At 42.2% G+C, this 15,027-nt stretch overlaps 1 protein-coding gene across 10 annotated transcripts in view; it reads right to left on the bottom strand.

The window, feature by feature from the left end:
* The window catches only part of MYO6 (myosin VI), a 120,987-nt gene extending 112,379 nt beyond the window's left edge, over positions 1 to 8,608 (bottom strand). For 6 of the 10 annotated variants that reach the window (XM_068937577.1, XM_068937578.1, XM_068937579.1 and 3 more), the window contains exon 1: positions 7,934 to 8,001. The gene's annotated coding sequence lies outside the window, so the exon portion shown is untranslated. Of the gene's footprint in view, positions 1 to 2,086; positions 2,181 to 7,933; positions 8,002 to 8,574 lie in introns of those variants that run through there. The other 4 variants (XM_068937574.1, XM_068937582.1, XM_068937576.1 and 1 more) reach the window with 3 other exon arrangements.
* Between the last annotated feature and the right edge of the window lie 6,419 nt (positions 8,609 to 15,027).

Genomic DNA, 15,027 nt, shown 5'->3' with positions numbered 1-15,027 from the left:
TCCAAACAGCTTTAAAAAAAAAATCTAAATTTAATTTATAGCATTCTTCAAGTAAACCAAACACTATCTCTAGGTCCATATCATTTGAATCGTGAGGTCTGACAATGACTAAGTTCAGATGCCTCAGAAGACGCAACAGTCCTGTAATGGGATCACAATTAAAGACGAAGATCAACACAGCACCTCTAAACCTTCTATTTCTTCTGTACACTTGTAATTAAATGCTTTATTCCTGCCAACAGCTCTGATTCAACACAACTATGATGAACAAGTCCAGTTCTTTTCTGTTTCCTAAGAGCTTAGAAACTTGATGCAAGTGCTTTAACCGTTGCCACAAGAAGATCACTTACTGAAATCAACAAAAACTTAAAAAGTCTCTGAGAAATAGCTTGATCCCCGCAAAGAACAAACAAGGTCAATAAAGTGATGATGCAACATGCACATGCATTCCCACTAAGTGAATACACAGCTGGCAGGTCTATTTTTAGAAAAAAATTAAAAGAGGAGGAAAAAATGGGCCTGGCAGAACGTGCATCAAAAGGCAAACCAACAAATAAGAGAAGGAGAAATTGCTTCTTCCTAGTAGAATCCACATAAAGAGTCACTACAGCAGAAATGTACACTATGCTGCAAGAAGGTCATATATCTAAATTATCTAGATGCCTGCCAAAAATGCTGGTTGCATGAACACAGAAAAAGCTTCTGATGAGCAAACCCTGTAAAAATTGTACCTTATTAGCATTCCACAAAACTATACAGTAAAGATCTATCTCACCAGTTTCCCCATCTCTGTAAAGAGTTCTAGGTAAGAAAAAAGGAAAAATAAAAGAAGAAATTTCCCCCCCCAAAATCATCAAATCTACTAAAAACAAGTGTTCTTATCTTCTCATAATATTAAAAGCCAAGGCTATTTTAGGGCCTTCTAAAATCCATGATCTTTTTAAATCCTTTCCATCCTTATTGTATGGCTCTGAAATTCACTATTTATGCTGTTTATTTCTCCTTGCAACAGGGCTGCTGAAGGCACTGTGTCCCTTTATGGGAGAGGCAAGAAAGGATTATACAGGTCTAAAAAACGGTAAAATGCCTTAGTTTCACACGCTGTGGTAAGCTGAACTAATAGCTTACAACCAGTGAGAGGTATAAATCCCTCAACTTTCTCCCCCTGTTTTCTGCTCCTGGCTGAATATTCCTGCTGCCGCTTTCTTTTTATGAGCTCTGAACTCACTATATCCCTCTGTAGCAGGGAGATGGAGAAGAGAAAGGAGATTGTTTTTCTTGTTTTCTGCAGAGTCAGCAGAATGACTGAGTGACATTTGAATTGACATGCGGAAGAGCCCAATGAACAGGGGCACTGCTGGGAAGAGAGGGAACAGTAGTGGGAAGGTTTCCTGGTGGGGGGTGGGGGGCAGCAAGCAATTTCAGTAGCCCAACTATTCAAGAAATTACAACCCTAGAAGACACAGCAAAGTAGCCAATCTTTGCCACAAAGGACTGTTAAACAGATTTCTATTGCTATCCTCTCTGCCGCTACAGAGCGGGTGTGATGTGTTTGCACTTGAATAAATTAGGAATCAACGAAGCTTCGAGGTGAACCCAAAGGAACCGAGCCCTCACCCTGCCTCAGTGACTGGCCTACCTATTGGACTTTCGAGAAGCCTCTGCCATCCCTCTCTTTCTTTCCTATGAAGCGATAAGCTTTTCAGCGCAGCACTGCCCAATGCTAGTTTCACGAGTGGATCACATCAGAGAGCCTGATGATACTCTACCACTCAATACGCAATTTCTTGTGAAAAATTGTTATTATAGTGTCACATTTTAGTCAGGTTTCTTTAGCTCCTGAGGACTAAGAACGAATGCGAGATCAACAAAACTCTTTCAAGAGTAAGGCAGAAACTTAAGAGAATATGACAAAATGACAGCGAATTAATTCTGGACTATATAAAAAAAAAAAAGGCAAGTTGGACTTGCTCAAAATATTAAACGTAAAAATACTGATACAACTTTAGATAGGCCTAGTGAATTCATTAAAATAGCTTAGATTTAATTCAAGAAGCTGCTGTAAGCAATACAGCCACAAACCTACCTGATACAAGAGAGATTTTTGAAAATCACTGACTTTACATCACCTGCTTCTCATCTTTTCCCAAATTTCAAGTCAGTCTGCCAAACACTGTTAACTGCAAAGAAAATAAATTCAAAGCTCGCTCAGACTTCCAACGAAAAACCGTAGGGTGTTTTTTTTTTTTTTTAATCTGTTTTGTTTTGAGATGACAGGATCTGGAAACACGCATGTATAGACATACCCATTCTAGCTCACAATAGCTCAGTTCAGCAGTTTTCTCAGTTTGGAAATTGGCCCCTTTCTGGCTCCCCTACCTCTATCAGTCAGAGGCCAGGCTAAAACAGCAGCAGCAGCACTGCTTTGGGTAGTACACATGAAAATAAGGCTTAATTCCAGTACCCTCATCCTTCTCTCATTCCATGGAGCGTGCTCTGTACACACCCATTTGCAGAACTAGGAGAAGCAATCAGGTGATGTGAACCTCTTTTGCCAAAAAAAAAAAAAAAAAAAAAAATTTTCCCAAGTCACATAAACCCTGGGTACCTGCAGGGTAGCCATGGCAGCGCAGATACCAAACCATGCTAACTAAGAATCTGCCGCTGCCATGCTACCAACAATAGCTGTAAATTAGCTTGCATAACTTGAGTATGCCTACAGGAGCTGCAGTCAACACTGTGACTGTAGGGTAAGCATAGCCTCACTGCAGCTCATTCATTTTTCACTCACTCAGTGGGAAAAATTTAGTGCGCTGCAAGGACTCCCAAATCATTTTCTGCAATGCCACGTTAACTGCTGCACAACAGGCTTTGTCTTCAAACTCTAGCACACAGCACAGCTACAGAACAGAAATGAACCTGCACCTCTCCCAGTCACATCGGACTGGTTCAGTTTTGCATGCTGTTCAAAAAAACAAGAAGTCAGAATTCACTTTGACTAGAACAATCTTTTTTTAATTGGTATTCTAAGACAGTCATTTATTGAAAGGCAGAATTAGTATGTTCTTCTCAATAAAATATATATTATTTAATATTAATAGATACAATCTTTTCTTATAAATGAAATAAAATAGAACTAAGTAATTCTACCAGAGACTAAAGGGCCCAAGGATGTATGTGTCCTTTTCTTGACATCAAAACCTTAGAGGAAATGGTTAAGACTTCTCATTTAGCTTTGCAAAGCTATTTTTTGTTTGGGGGGGGGTAAGAAATCACTTCATTTATACCAACTTCAATTCAAGAACTGTGCTTCTCATGTGTTCATGATACTACTATAGTGTCTATCAAAAATTCAGAAACATGTACTTCAGATTCAATTAGCAGTATTTATAAGAAACACAAGTAAAATATGGTCATTCCAAGTTAACAGCAGAACAAAAACCTAAATAGATGGTATGCTATTTTAAATCAAGTCATAGAGTAATTTTTATTTGCCCATGCATATTTTAAACAGCAGATTGTAACTGCTTCAAAATGATGGTACCTAAACAAACATACTCTGCTTACAAAAATCAGATGCATTGCAGACTGACAATTCTTTAAAAACATACAAAAATAGAAGACATTATAACATTTGGACACATATTAAGAAGACACGTACAGTATACACACTACGGTAGATGAGGAATTCTTCTGTTTCTGTCCCCCCAATTTCCCTGGTTTAAATCACAATATGATTCTAAACCTACAACTGCTACATGATACAAGATTATGGTCTACATTCCTGAAACACAGTATTCTATCGTTAAATGCATGTTTAAATAGTTTGCCTCAACACTGTCTTTAGAACCAAAAGCTGTAACATCAGGTCACCAAAAAAAAAAAAAAAAAAAAAGATTCTACTTCAGTATTACAGAAACTGTATTTATTTTGGCCACCGAAATGTCTTTTCCCATATATGCTTAGGATAGAATACAAACAGTATCTGAAGAACTCATCAAGTTCACCTCCTTGCACAAGAAGTTGTTGAACGGTGTCGAGGACTCTCTAACACACCCTTAATATAAGTCCTATCCTACTTTTAAAAACCTTCCCAAAAAGTGAATTCCACAACCTCAGCTTGTTCCAGCTTTTTTCAACAGCTTAATAGCTTTTACTAACTGCATCAAACCCTTGGTACAGACTGTTTCCCTCTCACTTGATGCAGTCGCTGACAGAATGACAAAGACCACTCCTTACAAAATTTAAGACCGTACCCTCTCACTGTCCCCACATCTACTCTTACTCCTGCTGGAAGTGAGCTTGCTTAGCTTAATCATTCTTTGTAGATCTTGCTTTCTCCAACCCTTTCTCAACCTTGATGACCAAATCTGCCAAACTGTGAAGTTTGCATTTATCTTTCTTAAAAGGCAGTACCCAAAACTGAACAAATTTATTCTAAATTGGACTTCATTAGCATCAAGAAGAATTGAATGATAAACTTTCACATTATGCATCCTCTTGCTTATTGCGATCCCTCATAACCCTCAGATCCTTTTGCACGGTGCTGTTGCCAACTCAACTTTTTCCATCTGCGATTATGGGATCCCCTTCCTAAAAACAGTATTGTGCACTTGAACACACCCCTCCCCATCAAAAACTCCTCTCCTCCAAAACAAAGCATCAAAAATAGGGCTCGAAACCCAGACTCAGTCTTTTACAAACTTTGCACATATTCTAGTCACCAAAGACATTAACGACAACACCAAATACAGTGGTGCCAGAACCACCCCATAGTACTACTAGAACTATCCTCCCAGTTTGATGACGACACGTAATTTCTCCTTGAGAACGATCATCCACTAATAGTTTTTAGATCTAGCCTTGGTCCCTTTCGCTCAGCCGTTCCTAAAAATTTTAGATCAATAAATAATTTTCCTAAGAGCAGCTCTACTGAGTCAGATGGCACATTTGTCATTTCAAGTATGTTGCCTGCCTGGAATGAGTATAAAAACGGAGTAAGCACCTGGTAATACTCTTCTAGTATATTCTCCTAGCCTCCAACAGTGTGCAGCTTAGCAAATTCTTGACCTAGAGAAGGTGTTCTGTACACGATAAGCTTTAGTGGATATTTCTTCCATGAATTTGTCCTGTCGCTTACTGGGTCCCTCTAAACTTTCAGTATTTACATGCCTCAGAAAGGATTTCCAAAGCTTAACTAACTAAGCATTAGGTAAAGAACCACCCCTTTTGTCTGTTTTGAAACTGCCAGTTTAATTCTACGCTTTTACATCTTGTACTGAGACAATAAAAAATTCATCCCTCCTCACCTTTGCCACATCACTCACAATATTATCATCTATCGTATTTCTCCTGTCAAAATCTCTAAAACTTCAAAGTTTTCTTCACACCGGTGTTATTAAACATCGATAGAACATGAAGGATTCACAAGCCCCTTTTGTGACCTTGCAGCCCAGGCACAAGAAGCCACTACTCTACCTGGCCTACGTGACTGAATATCAGAACAAAGATGCATAGCAATTCCGGATTCTGAAGGATATAGTATTTACCGTAGATTATACATGAAAACCTCCTCAAGTTAGAAATACAGGGATGGGTTATTAGTTTTATTTTTTACAATTGTACATATTTATAATTTCTGCATGTCACTTCTGTCAGGCTTTTTAATTCAGATAGTAAAGACTGCTGCAAGGCTTAATAGCTGCTGTTATATTCATTCTGTTGGCTTTATATTTTCAAAAAGGCATAACCGTACTTTATTGCTAAACAGAGATTATTAATTTACATGCATTTTTAAAAAATCTACTGAAAACAGTTGAGATTAAATTTAATTTCTATTTTAATGAAAGCAATGGAAAGGTTTTTACCTTCTGCTATGCCACTTAGTTTTCACATTTACTCTCCCAGCTCTAACAATAAACTTACTCTTTTCTTTGCAGTTATTTTATAAAACGTACACTTCACAATTATCTTGTGCATTAGCACAGTTCCACAATGATATTTAAACAAATATTGCAAGAAGATATTTGTTTATACCTTCAGACTTCCGCTAAGATAATTTTAATCCTTAAATCACTTCTGTTATCAGATTTTTTTCCTAGCATTCTTCTCTCTAGAAAAGACAAACTTCAGACTGCACTTAACTTCAGATCTTGTTTCTCTTACCCTCTGTTAATTTGTCACGTTTGTAACAAAAGGAAAACTTACTCTGCTGTCAACCTTTGTACACTGCTGAATGCTAACCAAGTTCATAGGCCATTTTACAGCCTAATAATGTCAACTGAGCCGTGAGAAATTAGATCACTTCAAAGAACGTTCTTTTCCTTCCATGAGCAAGCCAAGACACTAATTTTGATGACATGACATTCTACTTCCCACCACCTTTGTTAAAAAAAAAAAAAAAAGGGGGGGGCTGACACAATCAGCAATATTTAAGTGAAATAACTGGTAATTCATGCGATCTGTAGTCTGTAGTTAATATACCTATTTTAATTTTATGGGTCTCTGATGGCATTAGGATTTACTAGTAAGGAATCTGACTACCAACTATCAGGCAAGCATCAACAATAAATATCATACCGTATAAATTGTACTCAAGTGATGGCAGATTAAGGGGAAGAATATTTTTACTGAAGTTTTCCTATTCAGTAATACATACAAATCACAGAAATTAAAAAATAGATTTTGGTAGTCTGTCATGCTTATGCACACTGCTTTCCAAAACTGAAGTCTGCAAACGTACTTCAAGAGGAATTTGCTTCAACAGATGATGTGTTTTAACTGTAGTACAAGTCATGCTCTGGAGTATGTCAATACTGTAAAAAATTTCATTTCTCTTACAGGGACACAGCCATGTTTTTGAATTGAGAGGAATTAAAATGAAAGCCAGTGGAATTTAGCACATACAGCATTTTACAGGAGATGATACTAAAGGAACAAGAAAGTTCAATGACATTTCATGATGTAAAGGAAAAGCGTTTTAATCTATGATTGCATCTAATAAGGAAGGTCTGGCTATGCTAAAAAACCATCCTGATAAGAACGTAAAGGGGGCAGTCAGGAAAGCACCTAGAAGGACTTTTCCTGATTACACATATACATTTAAAAGCTTTCAATTGAAGCTACTGGCTCCAGGTAAGCTTGCAGACCTCAGGGCCGGCACTTGACTGCCTGGGACGCCTCCTGCGCCCTTGTGTTTCTTCTCCCACCTTAATGGTAATACGTTTGTTTAATTAAGGAGATGTGTGAAGTGAGATCTACTGAATGCAACTGAAGCTTCTGTTCTCAACGTTTCCTGCTTCGAACTCTAATCCTCTCCACTGCAGTATTCACCCTTCTCTGTTTTAAGCTTGCTAAACTTTTAAAGAAGTACTGCATATTATTCTAATGCCTACGTTTAATATCAGAGGGCACCTATGCACGCAGCGGCGCTCCGGGAAGTCCCCACTTCCCTCCCGCCCCTTTGGGAAGCGTTTTACAAACGTGGAGTTACCAAACTCTCCCGGCCACCGCCGGCGCAGCCTTTGCTGCCCCGGCAGGCAGCCAGCCCGCGGGGCTCCCCTCGGGCAGCGGCTCCCGCAGGAGCCGCCCGCACCTGGCCACCGGCGGGGCGGCGCCGGCCCCACAGCGCGGCCCACGGCGGGGGGGGGACTGCCAGGGCCGGGCAGGAGGCGCCGGCAGGGCACACGCAGGACGCCGGGGCAAGCCGCCGCCGCCGCCGCGGGGGGGGAGGAGGGGGCAGAAGGACGGCACCCCCCCGGCCCGCCGAGCACGGGGCAGGGAGGACGCAGTGGGGAAGGCTGAAGGGCAACAAGCCGCCGCCGCGGGGCCCGGCCGCGGGTGACGGCGGCGGCAGCAACAGCTTGTCCCCCTCCGCCCACCCGCCCGCCCGCCAGGCCCCGCACCGGGACAGCGCGGCCCGGCGCCCGGTTACCTGCTGTAGCGGCGGCGCTGCGCGCCCGGCTGGCCCCGCTGCCGCGCTGCTCTGCGCCGCCCCCCCCCCCCCCCGCCGCTCGGGCCGGCGAACCGCCCGGGACGTCAGCGCTACAGGGGCCGGCCGGGGGCGGAGGCTCCGCGGCGAGGGCGGCCGCCGCCGGAGCGGGGGAGGAGGAGAAGGGGGGGGGGGAAGGGGCGACGGCGACGCCAGCGAAGCGCGGCTGAGGCCCGCCGGCCTTGCCCGCAGCACCGGCGCTGCCCCTCCGGGAGACCCCGCCCGCCCCGAGCCCCTCCGTAGCCGCCAAGGTCGCTGCGCGTAGGGCAGGGCTCGGCCCCGGCCCCGGCCCCGGCCCCGCGCTGAGCCGGGCGGTAGCGGGCGAGGCCCGCTGGCGCACCCCCCCCCCCACACCTTCCCCCCTCCCTCGGCTCGGGCGGGGGGCGAGGCGGGGGTCTCCCCCCGCCGCCCCCTGCCCACCAAGCCGCCGCTGGGCCGGGCCAAGCCGAGCCGCCCCGCGTCCGTGGCCTGCGAGCGGGCGCTACCTGCCTTACCCCGGCTAAGGGGGAGGCTTCCCCTCCCCCCCCCCCAAAAAAAAGGGCCTGTCGGTGGCCCCGGGGCACAGTCCCCGCCGCTCGCCTCACCTGAGGGCGCGGCGCTGCCTCCGCCCCGCCCCGGGGCGGTGCCCGCCCGGGCTGCCGCGGGCCGCGCGCCGGGCGGCGACCGTTGGCGACCGTTGGCCGCGCCCCACGTGGGGGCCATGTCGCCGGCCTGGGTAAAATACCGTGAGGAGAAAGGGTTGAGTTAAAGCTTCGGGAGTAAAGGAAAGGGCTGGCGATGCATTCAGGAAGCAGCATTGCCCTTAGAGCGGGTGGATGACCTCTGGTGCAGGGGATGTCTCTTAGGTCTCACCTGGCTTTTTCTTTCTTGCACCAGAAAGTGGTGTTTAGTCGGTTGGTTCGGTTTTGGTTTTATTTTTTTTTTTTTTGGCCGGGGGGGGGGAGGGGTGGAGATGCGGCTAGGTTTTTTTGAACCAATGCCATTACATAAAGAGTCAGGTTTCCGTTCATCGCATGTGTTTCTTAGAAATTTCAGGCATGTCACAGCATTTTTATGCTGAAATAACTGTGTCCACAAAGTTGTATCTCCTGATGCGTATGGATAGAATTCAATGAATGCATTTTTTTCTGAGTTATTTTTGGGCAGTGTCTAACACCTTTTAGCTCTGATTTCAGTCAGGCTGTCTCAATGTACTCTGTTATAAACAGTATTTTTGCTGCTACTTACCTCTTTTGCTTTCTATTTGCATTTCAAATACTAGAGTTCATCAGCAACTTCACTTAAGTGCCAACATAAATGCTTCAACTTCATACTAGTATGTCAGAATCTCAAAGCAAAAGCAAACTGAAATAAAGCGAAGTTTCACTGGTCCTCTCATGTTTGTTTTAATTAACCATCACACTATAAAGAAAGATATGCAGTAGATGGCAGCTCCGCTGCTGTGGAAATTCTGAAAATCAGAGATTCCTTGAAAAACATCCTTTCTCGTAAATCCCCGTCTTGTTTAGGTGCTGCTCTTTTCACTACCATGACAACCCTTTTTCTAGGGAGCCACAGGTATATATTGCTGAATTTTGCACAAAACGGAGAGGCTAAGATCGCACCTATTGCTCAGTGACAGTCGTGTCTGCCTGCCTTTGGCCCTGTCTAGCCTGAGTCTGATGCACCTGCAAGGCAGCACACTTGCTAACCTGCACACCAGTATTTCCATTGGCTTTCCGAGCTGCTGTGGAGATTTTCTATTGCACCCGTGCACACCCAGCTGCTTATGCCAGTGACTGTCACCAGTGCGTTGGTGTGACTCAGGAGAGCAGCCCAGCTGGAGAGCGTTCCGTCAAACTTTGTGTCACACCACCAGAGACGCATATAACCACCCCTCCTTAAGTACGTATACTGTACTTTTGTATCACTTCCCTCTCCCTTAGTTTTATTAGCGTTCCTAACATTATCCACTTCTTTCTCAATTTTCCCATAAAAACTTTGCTTCTCTTCATGCAATACTTGATGAACAGCATAATTATCCTGACTGTATGTGCAAAGCCTCTTTGCTGTCCACTGCAAGACCATAAAGTCGTCTTGTGTGTTTTGCTGACAGAGTGAATCTAGCTACTTCACACTTCAAAATCTCTCATGTTTTCCCTTAACATTATGTCCCTGGCTACTTTTCTTTAGACATGGTATTTTCAGGTGGATCCTTTCTGAGTGTCTGGAAAACCTCATATTTCCTTTAGGGAAAAACAGAAATCCCCGGGAGCTTTCCAGGGAAAGGATTCTGTCAAAGAATAGCATGGAAGTACACGTGGAAGTGAAAATGGGAGTACACAAACTGGATGAGTAAGCCGGCATCTAAGGCAGAGCAGAGCACGGGTGGAGGTAAATGCTCTGTCCTGATTAACATTCCTACAATTCATATAACATGCTATAGGCTGATTTTGTTTTTCAAAACACTATACATGTCTGCAAAGTGACAGTTTAATTTGGCAGTTGCATATTCATTTGATACAATTTAAGAATAGTTAACAGGTTTGACAGATCAAAATATTTTAAACTTCTAGAGAAGGGGAGTGGCACTTTCCACTTAACCCACTATCTTTTGGCGCAGTGTTTTGTACGTTCAGTCTTCTTTTTATTTGCAAAAGAGATAAGGATAATAATTACCTGGAAAAAAAAGTATGACTAGAAAACTAAACGAAAATATAAGTTCACTGACTGATTTAAAAAAAAAAAAACCTCTTAGCAAAACAGGATATAATGGCAGGAAATGGTCAACAAAATATTTTCAGTGTAAACAAGCCAATCACTTCCACTTTGCCTTGGAAGTGATGCAGCACTGAAGAGTATCTCATGATCTACTGTGCCGCTTCCTGGTAAGGAGCACGTCTGTCTACTCTCTCACTTTTTTGTCCCTGGGAATTCTAAAAATAACCCAAGACACAGCAGCGTTTGTTCTGTAGATCCTCTGGGAAAAAAAGAAGAAAATTCCCACAAAAGTAAAATATGAGTGCAGGAACTTCAACCTAAACAAAGGGAAAAAAAGAAGAAATAAGAAAACAAAGAAAAACGTGTTTTACTGTACTCACTTTCTGTATATGAAGGGGGAGCATTCCAGATTTCATTCATAGGAAAGTGTGACCAGCCTCTGTTATTTCAGTCCAACTGAGATTTTTCAGAATACCAGGAAACAGTATGGCTAGGGTGGAAACTCAAACCAATTTTTACTTGATGGCTATTTTAGGCTACTGATATTTGTAAGACATAGATTCAGTTTAATGGCTGTAATGGAGACCAGAGTGCCTTTACCGTGACTCAGTTCTTCCTGTGCCTTTAATATGTCACATGGGAGAAACCGTAATGGAGAAATATCCATTCAAAAGCGGTAACGCACAGATGAGATTTGCAGGAGTAGCTTTCATTCAGTAGTACGCAGTACCTATCAGGTAGCAAGAGTCTATTGTAATGAACAAAACATTAGTACCATACTTCAGTATCGTCTTAAACGTGCAAACGATACACACTAGACAGCCTACCCGGCATCCCATGATCGTACCAAAGGTAGAAAGATTGCTGAGACAAGGCAATGCTCCATTTTAGCGAGAACATCAGTACGGGCGCACGCTGCTTTGCTGTACGCTGCCAGGCAGAACTGACAATATTCCAGATGTCCACGGTGTCTTAATTCACCCAGATACTAAAAATTTATGTTTAAATATTCATTTCTTACAGATGGTAGAAAACACATTCTGCCCTCAGATTTGCCACATTTTTTTAAATATATGTGGTACGGGCCATCGTATTTTGTCAGAGCTGATGAACTGCAGACTATTTGAAAGGATAAGTAGGTAAAGGATTCCAGGTGACTTCCCGGAAAACTTTGAGAGAATATTCTACCTATTTTCATTTCAAACAATATTTAAAATGGTATGTCAGGTATCTGAACTTCTAAGAAAGTGAAATCTCCTGTATAATTCTGTTGCTCAAGATCTAGACCTTCCAGTGTAAATATGAAACGGATTGTGAGAGTTAAGTTTCTCTCCCCAGTCTCTACTATGAGAAATTAAATGTAAAAATCAGGCTTGACAGTCACTACAAGCCTTTACTATATGTATCTCTTCACACAGAAAGGTTGCGTTTAAATCGTATTATAATTAGCTGAGTTTCTTCATGGATTACATGTTCCAAATGTAGCTTGTAATGGGTGAACTTCTGCCTGTAGAAACATCCGTGGGCACCTAACCAATGACTTCCTATGGCCCAAAGTTCATTCACTTTAAAGTGCTTTGTTGTCATACGCGTATATAAATATAATGTAACTACACTGTATCTGTGTAATCTGGTCATGCTAAAACACCTCACAGCTCGTGAATACGAAGCGTTGAAGTTTCCTGACTGTCAAGTGCTTCAGCTTAGTGGCTTGATATTCCATAAAATCATTTTAGAAAAGTAAAAACATCCAAGTCATATCCTTATTGGTTTTAAAAATGGATTTACCTGTACAGAGTTTCCAAATGTAGCTGTTGTAGCTGCCAACTTAGTCTTGCCAGTACAATTTATCTATTATTTATCTAGACAAAGAATAGCTTACTTAAACGTTTGCAAAAGAACATTTCTAACTGGCTCATAGCAGCTTATGGTCACAGACAAGAGTTCAAGAAATTAAAAAATATTACTGGGATTTTAGCAATAGTATCCTTACCAATTCCAAGATCATAATCCTTTCAGAATCAATCTGTGGCTTCTTTCCACGGACGTTTACTCAAGGTAAGAGACATTCATTTCCTTAACATGAAAACTGTTTACTGGAAACGGGCATGTAAGTCTTATCTGCTCCCTTTCACCTAGTATTACGGGCGTATACATAATGCTATGATTCTGACAGCCGTGAAAAGATTGGGTTTCTTTTTCCTTATTCCCAGTAGACTTTAAGTGAACACCTATTTTGACTATAGCTAACTTTTTTTTTTTTTTAAACACCTTGACTTTTCCACAGGCCTTCTGTATTCCAACTGATACATTCAACTTACTATTAAATTAGACATTATATGGCTTAAGGCAGCAGCTCCTATTTGAAGTCCTACTGTTTCATTTCAGTTCATAAGTAGTTTCTTCTTTCCTGTTATCAGACTGCATGTTAGTTAAGGAAGGTTGATTGTTCTGCATTTCCATCTTTAGCGATAGTATGACTAGTTTCTGAAGGTCTATATTTTGACTGGAAGTAAATCTGCTGGATTGGTCCAATTTTTCAATAACCTCTGCTTAAAGAATGTATTTGAAATTATATATAATAAATATATATAATATATATATAAAGACTAAGCAAATAGATTATTTTGAATTGTGAGTAGTTAAAAAAAAAAGAAAGGAATGCAAAATAGACTTGGTTAAATAATAGTGCAAGAAGAGGTAAAAGGTACCCCTGACTGATCAGTTAACAGCCTTTCTCAAGTCCGTTGCTTTTTATTTTACTTGTGTGAACAGAGCATTTCTATAAACTCAAATACCAAAAACTGGAAAATGAGATTGCAGTTGCCCAGAGCAGCTAGAAGGTATCCTCAAAGTCATCACAGTATTTCAGGATGCATGGAGTCCATTTCTGAGGCACACGTGCCCCATGTGTCCCGCAAAAGGATTTGCTCTTGTTTTTGCTAACACATCTCTTTAGCACAGATATCCGTGGGCCCACTCTCACACATGTAAAAATATAAAAGGTAGAATGGGCCCTACCATTTCAGATATTTTGTCTGAAGGACTATGAGGATCTGTATTATAGGAATTAGAACCCAGTAAAAGCCACATGGATAATACGCAGAATAGCAATTACCAATTACTCACGTATCACTGGCATGTGTGTGTGTTTGTGTGTGTGTGGGGGGGGGAGGTTATACACTGCAGAGCCAGCTTAACTTACATTGCTGGTTGAACAAATCCACTGTCAGAGATGTAGATGCTGTCCTTGATACCCACCTAGACACATCATTCGAAGAACTCCTTGCCTTATGCAGAGTCTGCTGGGGACCAGTGCTGCATGAAGGAAGAAATAATCCTGTGCCAGAAAAGGAGACTACTGATGCAGTACGTTGTTTCGGCATCTCCCTGGATTCCTCTAAAATGCAGTCAACTGTGCACTTGAATGCTATCAAAAGCACGGGCATGCTAGACTTGCCTGCCCATGCATGTGCTAACTAGATTAACCTAAAACCCACCCCGAGGGCTTTCCTGCTCTTGAACAGCCAGTGAATTTGGTTTTACAGCCATGCTTAAAATCCACCAGCTGCACGTCAACTCCAGGTGGTAGGACTTTCAGCACAACATAGCTCTGTCCTTACAGAGAAGTTAAATCACCCCTGCACGTTCTCTCCTGGCACCCTTATTTGGCCTAGGGAGAGCCAAATTGTCCAATTCTGACTCAATTTCTAGAGCTGGTAATAATCTGAATCTGTTCACAGACAGTTCAAGCTAATCGGAACCAGATGGGATAGACTAAGATAGTTAGCCTCTTAGTTCAATTAATTCCTCATAAACCTGCACATCTAAAACAGGTGCAGAATGACGTCTCAAGTCTGGACATTGAATACAAATACTACATCTATTCTTAAGATTCTGACTAGTAAGGGTTTTGTTGTTGTTGTTATTTTGGGGTTTTTTGCCATAAATAATCAATCCACATGGATTTAGAATGCTAGCAAGCTCTCCCTAGTATGGCCAGCTTCTCAGACAAATGAGGATGAACTTCATGGGTAAAAATAAGGCTGAAATCAAAAGATACTTCCTCCGCTTGCCTGAGTTCAGGGGATTTCTTAACTATAAAAACAGGCTGATGATCACAGTAATCTAGCACTACAGCGGGATGCCTATATGAACACGGTTCGCTATAGCAGATCGCGTGGGACACTGACTGAAGCAGGCATGACCAAAAAGCAGCAATAATTCATAAATCACAACAGTTAATATATTTGATAGGTTCTACTTAAAAGCACATCAGCTTGTATATGCTTTGCCATATAGCTACAGCCAAGTCATATTTTTATTCTAAAGGTAAA

This window comes from Struthio camelus, chromosome 3 (assembly GCF_040807025.1).
Source record: "Struthio camelus isolate bStrCam1 chromosome 3, bStrCam1.hap1, whole genome shotgun sequence".
Taxonomy (NCBI): domain Eukaryota; kingdom Metazoa; phylum Chordata; class Aves; order Struthioniformes; family Struthionidae; genus Struthio; species Struthio camelus.
Note: the sequence above shows the minus strand (reverse complement) of the source record. Positions and strands in the feature narration are given on the sequence as shown.